This window comes from Octopus bimaculoides, chromosome 1 (assembly GCF_046866305.1).
Source record: "Octopus bimaculoides isolate indiv1 chromosome 1, ASM4686630v1, whole genome shotgun sequence".
Classification (NCBI taxonomy): Eukaryota; Metazoa; Mollusca; class Cephalopoda; order Octopoda; family Octopodidae; genus Octopus; species Octopus bimaculoides.
In genome coordinates, this window is record NC_142928.1 from 23512513 (window position 1) to 23524755 (window position 12243).

Below are 12243 nucleotides of genomic sequence, written 5' to 3' on the forward strand. Positions count from 1 at the left end.
GATTAATGGAATAAAATTCTCGACCCAACTAATGAAAAGCTAAATAAATAAATGAAAACTTAAAAAAAAAACTACCTCATTAAAAGTTCAACTTAACACAACTTATCAGAAGTCACGTAAAGATAACAAGAGGAAGTTATCATAAATAATGAGTTACGTGAACTCTTACAAATATGACACACAAGAATAAGGCCTCAGCTTTTTATAACAGACCAAAACACCAAGAACAGTTATTCCAGTTACCCAGGATATATAAGAGAAAGATAAATGAAATTCTAAGATGTTCAGGTTTTGTTCCAAAAGAAGTGATGTGAACTGAAAGCATCTGGGAATTGGAAAGACGAGATGCTGACCTCTGCTCTCTTAACATTATATTCATATGTATGGAATGGATATTTATAGACATAACTGTAATCTCTTGATACATTGATATCAATATCTTGTTCTCTCATTACTCCTGACAAAAACTGCAGACTGCACACACACACACACACGAATATACACACTCACATAATGTATGTATGTATATTGCATGTACATCACTAATTTGAAGTTTCATGGCAAATACAGTTGAGAGTAATTAAGTGCAAGTTATAAATGGATCAACAGTAGCTAGAGTAAGTTAAGGCTGATGAAAGAGAGAAGTCTTGATGAAACTGAGATAGTTAAGAAATATTTCAGTTGTCAGGATTGTTTCATGTTTTTCTATCTTTTTCAATTTTCTTTTTTTTTTTTTATTTCCATAATCATGACTAATCAGCCAGGCTTCACTTATCTAAATATTCAGATGCCATACACATGAAATAACAAAAACGTCAACAAAAAAGAAAGTTAAGTTAGTGTTAACATATTTGATGCAGGAAGCATTATAACTCTGGCTGAAAACCTACCTTCTTGTAATTTACTCAATGATTCACTCTCTAACTACAGTTTTAGTCAGTTTCGGGAAGTCTACACTTGACTGAGAAAGTTTTAATAACCAAAACATATCCACTGTTGTCTCACATACATAGCAAAATAATTAAAATCATATTAGTTCATGAGTAATATTGGTTTTATTTTCCCTCACCGTTATGCTTTCTAGTTAGTTTTTTTAGCACTCACCATGCCTCTCTCTCTCTGTATTAAATATGTTAACACTAATTACTGAGAATTTTTAATGTGTATTAAGGTAAATTGATTAGGTTTTCATTAGCTGACACTGTGAGATTTTAGATTAATATAAACAAATGCCTATTGAAATTTCAATTAATAACAACTGCTATTTTTAATTAACAATTAATTCAATACATACGCACATATATTATGGACTCTCTTTAAAGAATTCTCCTGTCATAAACAACAGATGATGATTCCACATCTTGCTAAACTACCTGCACAAACGATTTGTTTATAGTGATTAGATGTTTGTGTAGTATGTTAGCTCACTTCCTTCTATCAAATTGACATCAGTGATACAGGTGCTCAGTGTGCAACATATCACTGTGATTGCAGAGCAACATGAAAGGAAGTATTTTGCACACTGCTTGATCCACGAATCAAAACCACAATCTTATGATCATGAGTATAACATGATCACAAGATCATGGCCAAACACCTTCACTACGCACGCTTGTGTGTGTGTGTGTGTGTGTGTGTGTGTGTGTGTGTGTGTGTGTGTGTGTGTGTGTGTGTGTGTGTGTGTGTGTGCGCACGTAAAGGTGACAAAGGGCTGAGATATCTTGCACTTTGCTGTATTCAAGAAGACCCATCCTCCACAGTAGAATTGCTAATGCCATCCCCACTGCTGAAGAGCATTGGCCTACAAAGAGCCCTGTACTGGTGCCATGTAAAAAAAAGCACCCACCACTCTGTAAAGTGGTTGGCATTATGAAGGTCATCCAGCTGTAGAAACCAAGCTAAATCAGACTGGAGTCTAGTGCAGCTCTCCTGCTTGCCAACTCTGATCACACTATCCAACCCATGCCAGCATAGAAAACAGACAAATTAAATGATGATGGTGATGATGATAAAATTTAGAACCAGCACTTACAAAACTGAACTTAAAATCAAGCACTGAGAAACCTACTTAAATTGGATCTTGGGACCAAAATCAACTCTTGTAAAACAAAAATTTTGCTAGAGTTGCCTTGAGTCATCAGTTGATAAGGTAACTGATAATAGTTGTTTGTATTTACATCTGTTAATGCTCTTCAGTGAAAACCCTATTTTATAATATTATTACCAGGGCATGGGTTATGTTGATTTTGTTCTGTTTTGTCAGTCCCAAATCAATCTTCATGAAGCACATATATGAGATTAAGGACATTCCAGTTGTGAACATCTAATCATTTCTCCAGACAGAATACACATAAGATTAAATATGCCCTTTTTATGATGGTTGGATGTAATTTGAGGCAGATTTAGCTGCTATTTCAAATAAGTTAAGTGGCCACAGGGCTTCTCTCCTTGTTATATATGTTGTTATTTAGTCAAGGACCAGCCCTGAACACAGAGACTTATGATCAAAAGCATTTCCAGATTTGACCACCATGTCTTTTCTCTGATATTTCATTTAGAAAATTGTACGATGTTATTTAAAGGTGATCTGGTTGCTATTTCTAGCAAGTTGGTGAACAATAGATTCTCCTATGTGGACTCATATTACTCTATGTACTCCTTATCTATAGCGTAATTCTACTCCAATCTATATGTAACACTTTAAACAAACGCTATCTTAACAATGAAACAAAATTGAAGATATAATCTTATTAATGCACAGCAGTTCTGTTATTTGTCAGACAACTGACAGATAAACTACAGAATGAAATCAATGATATAATTTATTATAGACACAACACATTGATTGTAAAACATCTATCATTATCATCATCAACATTTAACATTCATTTTCCATGCTGGCAGGGGTTGGGTGGCTTTACAGGAACTGGCAAGGCCAGGGACCACACCAGGCTTACAAACAGGTATTTTAAATTAAGTTCGACATATATCACCATCCTCTTTCTTTAAACATCTGCTTTTTCAAGCTTGCATGGGTCAGGAAGGCTGCACAAGACTTCAATCTGATTTGGCATGGTTTTCTATGGCTGGATGCTCTTCCTAATGCCAACCACTCCAAGAATGTAATGGGTGCTTTTACGTGACACTGGGGTGCATTTACATGACACCAGCACGGGTGCCAATTTGCGTGGCATTGGTATCTGCCACAACTGCGATTTTACTCAGCTTGATGGGTCTTCTTCTCAAGCATGACATAATGCCAAAGGTCTTGGTCATTGCCCCAAATCTATTCCCAAAACTTTGGTCAGTTATACAAGACACTTGCCCCAGGTATCACATACTGGGACTGGGACCACATGGTTGAACAGCAAACTTCTCAACCACAGAGCCACATGTATTTATTCTTTCCAAGGTATAGTGTGTATGTGTGTGCTTATTTACCTTCTACAATATTAGGAGTTGGCACTCCGTCGCTTACGACGTCGAGGGTTCCAGTTGATCTGATCAACGGAACAGCTTGCTCGTGAAATTAACGTGCATGTGGCTGAGCACTCCACAGACACATGTACTCTTAACGTAGTTCCCGGGGAGATTCAGCGTGACACAGAGTGTGACAAGGCTAGCCCTTTGAAATACAGGTACAACAGAAATAAGAAGGAGTTAGAGAAGGTTGTGGTGGAAGAGTACAGCAGGGTTCGCCACCATCCCCTGCCGGAGCCCCGTGGAATTTTAGGTGTTTTCGCTTAATAAGCACTCACAATGCCCAGTCTGGGAATCGAAACTGCGATCCTACTACTGCGAGTCCTCTGCCCTAACCACTGGGCCATTGTGCCTCCTCTACAATATTAAGAGTATCATTATCAACATCATCAACTTTTAAATCTGCTTTTTTCATGAAAGCATGAGTTAGACAAGATTTCTTAAATTAGTATTCAATAGTTGGATGTCCTTCCTAATGCCAACCCCAACAGGTTTTCAAATAGGCACTGTATTCTAATGGTTTTCACAAATCAAATACCAAGCAAGACATTTTATTTCTAGGGGACATAAATAAATATCACCACTGCCCAAGTAATCTCAATGCGAAAACATAAGACATACATGGATGCATATATACATTTATATGAAGGCTTCCGTACAGTTTCCTTCAACGAAATTTCACTCAAAGCATTGGTGCTAAGCATGGAGATTGAACCTGAAATGATACATTTGCAAAATGAACTTTTTAACTACACAGCCATGCCCTATGTTGTTATATGTTTCTGATTTATGTGCCTTCTATATGAGTGTGTGTGTATCATGGTAGATGTGTGTTTACTAGTTATTCATCTTTTGTGTGCATGCATGTATCACATTCAACATGCATGTGTTACTTATGTATGTTCTATGATTTCGAGTGTGTATGTGTGTGTATCACCAGCACAGGAGAAAAGCTGTGAAAGCAGCTTAGAGGATCAGGTAAAATATCCTAATACACTATAAGGCTATTCTACCCTATCCCCTAAGCTATTTTCACAGCTGTTGTCCTACATTGGGGATTTCCTTTATTTCTGAAATACCAATCACTCAATGCTTCAAAAATTGCTTATAAAATATTCTCAGGCACAGGAGTGGCTGTGTGGTAAGTAGCTTGATTACCAACTACATGGTTCCGGGTTCAGTCCCACTGCGTGGCATCTTGGGCAAGTGTCTTCTACTATAGCCTCGGGTCGACCAAAGCCGTGTGAGTGGATCTGGTAAACGGAAACTGAAAGAAGCCCATCGTATATATGTATATATGTGTGTGTGTGTGTGTGTGTGTGTGTGTGTGTCTGTCTGTCCCCCTCCCACCATCACTTGACAACCGATGGTGGTGTGTTTACGTCCCCATAACTTAGTGGTTCAACAAAAGAGACTTACAAAGAATAAGTCCCAGGATCGATCTGCTCGACTAAAGGCGGTGCTCCAGCATGGCCGCTTAGTACTTATTCTACTGGTCTCTTTTGCTGAACCGCTAAGTTACGGGGGACGTAAACACACCACCATCGGTTGTCAAGCGATGTTGGGGGGGGGGAGACAAACAGAGACACACAAACATATACACACACACATATATATATATATATATATATATATATATGTATATATATATATATGCGACAGGCTTCTTTCAGTTTCTATCTACCAAATCCACCCACAAGGCTTTGGTCGGCCCGAGGCTATAGTAGAAGACACTTGCCCAAGGTGCCATGCAGTGGGACTGAACCCGGAACGATGTGGTTGGTAAAGCAAGCTACTTACCACACAGCCACTCCTGCGCCTATTTGTTGCTATAAAGCATATAAATCATTACTGTATCTTTGGCTGTAATGAGATTTTTATAGTAAAAATACAATATTGATTTATTGAACTGAATTCACTTATTGGTCAGCAATGCATCCTAAATTAATGAGATTCACCAGTTGATACAGATTTGAAGAAAATTAACCAGAAAAGATAAAGGGAGGGGTTGAAATTAAGACAAAAAACATAATATATAAATAATTTGTATCAATACACACTTCAAAGTAGAATTCTAATTATTGTATTATTGTTAAAAATTTGATTGAAATGTTCTGTGAAAGAGTCATCTCTAAAAGACATCTAATCAATTTAATCAATTATAATGGCTATCTTCTAGAACAAAACAATTGTTTTAAAGGTCAATTCATGAAGTTTTGAATGGCTAATCCAGAACGTAAACAATTTGGGGGAGGGGGGGAAAGAGAGGTTGGTTGTATAGTTAAGTTTGCTTCAGACCATAGGGTCTTGAGTTCAGCCTCACAACATGGCACCATAGGCAAGTGTCTCCCACTATCGCCCTGGACCGACCAAAGTCTTATGGGTGTATTTGATAGACAGAAACTGAAAGAAGCCTGTTGTATATATATATGTGTGTGTGTGTGAATGCATATATATATATATATGTATATATATATATATATATATATATATATATATGCATATGTGTTTGAATGTTTATATGTATGTGTATATCCTTGTCTAGATGTCACGTGATGGTTTTAAATGAGCATAAATGGCATACAAGCAAGGTTGTTTATTTTCAGTCTTTTGTGAAAACATATTGGGACAGGAAAAAAAATTATACCTTGCTTGGAAACAGGTATGGGTTGGTGACAGAAAGGGCATCTGGCAGTAAAACATTTGCCTCAACAAATTCCATATGACCCATGAATGATGGAGAGACCGCATAGAGTAGAGAGGACTCTTTAGGCTTATCAAGGACTTGACGGTCTCTTTGTTGCTGGTGTCCCATTACACCAGGTACTCAATGTAAGGTGGTTAGTGTAAGGAAAGGCATCAATATGAAGAAACCAAGTCAAAAGGAATCATATGAACAAGACATGGCCCTCCAGCTTATCTAAGAAGGTAATAACTCCAAATAAAAACTGACCCTTACTAATGCAGAAAGCTAATGTATGATGATGATTATGATGGTGTATATCTATCACCTTGGTTTGGCAGAACTGGAAGACCTAACAAATAAACTTTATGGGTTTTCGTTACTTCCCTTTACACTTAGGTTGTCATCAGTTCCCAACATAACAAAGTCAGTAAAATAAGTACCAGACAAAAGTATTGAGATTAATACAATAAACTAAAACCCCCTAAAGGCGGTACCTCAGCATGGCCACAGTCCAATGATCAAAATCAGTTAAAGAACGTATGAACTGATTTCAAAATAGAATTACAATTTTGGCATGTAAAAAACACCATTTTGAGCGTGGCCATTGCCAGTACCACCTGACTGGCCCTTGTGCCGGTGGCACGTAAAAGCACCCACTACACTCTCGGAGTGGTTGGTGTTAGGAAGGACATCCAGCTGTAGAAACTCTGCCAGATCAGATTGGAGCCTGGTGCAGCCTTCTGGTTCGCCAGTCCTCAGTCAAATCGTCCAACCCATGCTAGCATGGAAAGCAGACGTTAAACGATGATGATGATGATGATGAGTGAGCGATAGAGAGGGAGAAAGAAAGAACAAAGAAAGCAATCATTGAAATTAAATATCAGATGTTTCGTTAAAATAATTCATTTACTGTTACAGCAATCAATCAATCAATCAGTGAGACACAGTTTCATGTTATTTTAGATTCTGTTTCAGACAAATGAAAAAGGTTGATGACATGCTTGTCAGATGGTCACATACACACATGCAGAGAGCATTACATTAAGCAAGAGATATAATATAATATAATATAATGGAAAGAGATATAATTTTCTCCTTGAATATAATGCCAGCTTTTGCTAGGAACACACCTTGAAGATCTGATAACCTCGGTGAAATGAGACAACTATGGAATGTAAGTAAAATGTAAGTCTAAATGTGCAACACAAGAGCTGATTTACTTTTTAAAAAAATGTAACCAACCGCCCATTTAGTTTCTACTGTCAGATAATAGATATGGACCGCAATACACACTTTGATAGCATATTTATGTCAGTCTGTTTAAAGTACAGTAATTTAAGTCAGAAAGGTATTATTATAAAAATAAAGTTAATTATAGATTTAGTGAAAATATGCTGATCAATATATATATATGATCATCAGCTTCAATTGTTATTTACTTTTCTGTTTTGGTAGGGGGATTTTTTAGGAATTATATTTTCATTTATCTTCTATTTTTTTTTTTACTTGTTTCAATCAATAGGCTGCAGCCATGCTGGGTCACTGCCTTGAAGGGTTTTAGTCAAATAGTTCAACCCCAGTACTTGCTGAGTAAGTGAGGAGAGATTCCTTTGATATTAGACAGTAGTTATTTACCATTGTAATCAGTCACAGGACTATAACGCAGACAAGTAATTTATTAGATTACAATACTGAGTTCATTATAAGCGTAGTACTTATTCTATCAGTCTCTTTTGCTGAACTGCTAAGTTACGGGGGAAGTAAACACACCAGCATCGGTTGTCAAACGATGTTGGGGGGGACAAACAATTATTATTATTGTAAAACAATAATAATAATAATTTCATTTATTCTACATCTTTCTATAATAACCACAATTATCTCATCATTATTTTCATATAGGCACAGGCATGGCAATAGGTGCAGGTGTGGCAATAGACACAGACATGGCAATAAGCACAAGTATGGCTGTGTGGTAAGAAGCTTGCTTCCCAACCACATGGTTCCAGGTTCAGTCCCACTGCATGGCACCTTGGGCAAGTGTTTTCTACTATAACCTTGGGCCAACTGAAGCCTTATGAGTGGATTGAGTAAACAGAAACTGAAAGAAGCCCATCATATATCTATAGATATGTTTGTGTGTGTGTGGCTTTGTGCCCATGTTTGCTCCTCACCATCGTTTGATAACTGGTGTTGGTTTGTTTATGTCCCTATTACCTAACTATTTAGCAAAAGAGACCAATAGAATAAGTACCAGGCTTTAAAAAAAGTATCGGAGTGGGGGGGGGGGGGTGTCAATTCATTCAACTAAGAATTCTTCAAGGCAGTGCTCCAGCATGGTCGCAGTCTAATGACCGAAACAAGTAAAAGATAAAAGACATATTCATTTTTCTACCTTGAACACGTCCTCTCCAGCACCCTGTCTTTAGTCCTTCCTTATCTCCTCTGTGAGGTTCAGCCTCTTGAGATCTACTCTCACCATATCTCCATCTTTTTACAGGTTCTTTCTACTTGGGTTGTTTGAGTTTTTTTACCCAACAGCAATAATTAGTAGATCTAACACAGTAACTTATGACATTCTATACAATTCTATTTATTTCACAATTAAATTCATTAAGTAAAGTCTGAAAGGATAATATACGATTTCACATATTTTTAAGTCCTGAAAGTGCATTTTTAATTGTTATTAGTGACGTCAAGAGTGTTACTGATGTTGTCATCATAAGCCAATATAGACATCACTAACGAGAATTAAAAATGAACTTTCAAGACTTAAAAGTATGTGAAAATGCAATTACATTAAATAATTTTATTCCAAACTTTGTTAGAAGTATTTCTACTTTGCTTTTTTTCTATTTTTTTTTTTTTTGCCAGCATGGAACATGGATGATGATGATGATGATGATGACAACTGTTTTATATGAATGTTTCGTTTTTTTTTTTCTATTTATCTAATTCCTGGCATTCATTAATGTATTTGTCTGCAGATGCAACTATTGCCCTAGCAGAGATAGTCTAGGAAAAGTACTTAAGTGCTAAACAGCAGGAATAGAAATGGCCAAGAGATAAAAGTAAGATAACATTCACAGAAACATTTAAACCAATTCTTCAGCTTTTAAAGATTATTAAGGAGCCAACAGTTGGTTATTAATTACACAGATGCCGAAAGGCTGATTTACTGAAGTGCTAGGTCACAGGATAGAATTCTGAACTAGAGTTCAAACTTTTGATATTAATCAAAAACCAGAGAATACTTCAACTCAGACAACTCCTAACTTTTTACAAAGCTCAGGTGAGATCCACAATTGAGTACTGATCTTGTATCTGGAGTGGGAGCTGTTGGTTTACACACATACATATCAGATCACATCCAAAGGAAATTCACTCAACTGATGGGCACAAGGTCATCAGTACACTCTGTCTAGCTCAGTTGTTCTCAACCGGGGTCCATATGGCCCCCAAGAGTCCATATACGATTTTGGGGGTCCACGCAACAAAATAATAAATTGGGGATCCACGACAGTATTATAAGGGTCCCTGAAAAATTTTTGCTTTAGATGTATGTAGTGGTATGTATTGCAAGAAACAGCTAGGTTTCTTTCTTTAACATAGTTCAACCTACACGAGTTAAAGTTTGAAAAACAACATAGGAATATTGAAAGAAGTTTCCATAAAATTAGTTTTTAAACATTGAATGGCTATGGGGGTCCACCAGAATAAAATAATAATCAAAGGGGATCCATAGATAAAAAATGGTTGAGAGACCCTGGTCTAGCTCATAGATGTGCTGTCTACTTTTGGCATCTTTTTACTGTTAGTACAATGGCCTCAACTCTCTTGTGTCATGCTAGCTCACTTAAGCACTCCAAATTCGCATGTCTCCTCATCATGTCCCCATACTGTGTGTTCCCTTCTCTACCCCCTCACTAACAACAGTTCTTAGTCCATCTTTCCCAGAAAGTCATCTCTCTGGAGTTTCTTTCTTGTATATGTATTTTCTGCAGTCAATGTCAAGCAAATTTTCAAAAGAAACATTAACTGTGTCAATCTCACTGGTTTCAAAGGACATGCAAAATCCAAGGGCACAGCCCTTTCTTCCAGATAAAATCCATAAAAAAATAAATTATCTTTAAAAAAAAAATGAGTATCATCATCATCATCATCATTTAGCATCCATTTTCCATGCTGGCATGGGCTGGGTGGTTTGACATGGAGCCGGCCAGCTGGGAGTTGACCAGATTCCAACTGTCTGTTGTGACATGATTTCTACACTTGGATGCTCTTCCTAATGCCAATCACTTAATGTGCTTCCTTCTTTAAATCCATTATATGAGAAAATGCAATTCAAGTTACAAATACTGAAAAGACAACAATAATCTACATTCACATATTTCAGTCATCATTATCCATTTGCCCTCCGCCCACTTGTTTTTGTTGTGTGATATGTCCTCAGAAAACAAATAATGGTGGTGCCCCAGCATGGCTGCAGCTCTCAAGCTGAAACTAGTTAAAGAGTTATAAGTTAAATATGTCTGGATCAGAATATATTTCCAGATCTTGTAGGTGCAGGTGTAGCTGTGTGATTAATAAACTTGCTTCCCAGCCAGGTAGTCTAAGGTGAAGTCCCACTGTGTGACACCTTGGCCAAGTGTCTTCTACTATAACCCCAGGCCAACCAAAGCCTTGTGAGCAGATCTGGTAGACAGAAACTGAAAGAAGACTGTCGTGTGTGTATGCATGTGTGTGCGTCTGAATGTATTCTTGCCTTGACCTCATGAGATGGTTGTAAATGAGCACCAGTGTCATGGAAGTGGTGTTGTTTGTTTCTTGTCTTCTGCAAAAAAGCATGCCTGGCCATGGGGAAATATTACCTAACTTAGAAAAGAAAATGGGCAGCAATAGGAAGGGCATCTGGCCATAGAAAGTCTGCTTCAACAAATTCCATCTAACCCATGCAAGTAGAGAAAAGTAGATGTTAAAACAAAGAAGATGATGATGAAGCTGATCTTCCTAAATTGATGTTGATAATTTATGTAAACCCTGAACCACTCAATATTTCCAGGCATATAAATATATTCTAATGAGTGTCACTGATGAAACACAGACTTGTAGGACCACTATCAGCTTAAACAATTATCTTTCTTTGTAATATTCAAGCTTATGTCAAGTTTTTGTAGCTTACAGTGGTCACTAAATACTGCTCCTTACTATCATGTAGTAATTACTCATTCAACATAGTGTCCATTATCACATGGACAGGTAAGTACAGATGCTTATCTAATGTGTAGCGACTAATGTGTTATGTTTATACTTAAAAGCATTCTTTTATTAGCTTACAATCAGGTTTATTTCTGAAGTCCCCCACCATTACATACATAGTTCAATCAACTCCAGGTAATATAGAATCTCAGCCCTCATCTCTATTCAACACAACACTTGATATTATGCCTACTTCCTGGGAAAATGATAATTAATCATTGAGAAAGAGTTTCAAATGTAAAATATTGTTCGGACAATTCAGATATACGTTAACATTTGCAGAGCAAACATATGCAGGCAAGATTAAACAAATAAATAAATACATAAATGTTTTAACAAGGAAGCTGAAAGCTACAAAAGAATATATTTCTTCTCAGAACATAATTCCTTTAGATTGGATACAAGTTCAATGTTGTTACAAACAAATGCTTATAAAATTCGCCATTATTTGCAGTAAATCTCACCAGCAACTAATATCATTATGAACAGCATCTCATGGAAATTCAATTTCTCTTGAATCAATAGATTTTTGTCTTTTGCAATACTCAACAGGATCGTTAGAAATAATAGGAATTAAATTTTATACATAAGATTTGCCAGGAATTCATAACAATGATTAGTTCTTAATATTTTGTTTAAAAAAAAAATCCCACAAAAACAAAATAATAAAAAGAACACCTAAAGAGCAGAAACCTCTGCCAAGGCAACACCAACATCCTCTCAACGATTATCCTGAGATGATTTTTAAAATGAGAATATCTGAAATAAACTTGACTGTTCTCAAAAATGAGAATACTAAAAATGAACCAGACTGCTCT

The 12243-nt window shown here is 36.7% G+C and overlaps 1 protein-coding gene across 1 annotated transcript in view; it reads right to left on the minus strand.

Annotated features, from left to right (window-relative positions):
• The window catches only part of LOC106884171 (ceramide kinase), a 108854-nt gene that overhangs the window by 33529 nt on the left and 63082 nt on the right, over positions 1-12243 (minus strand). The window lies entirely within an intron of this gene.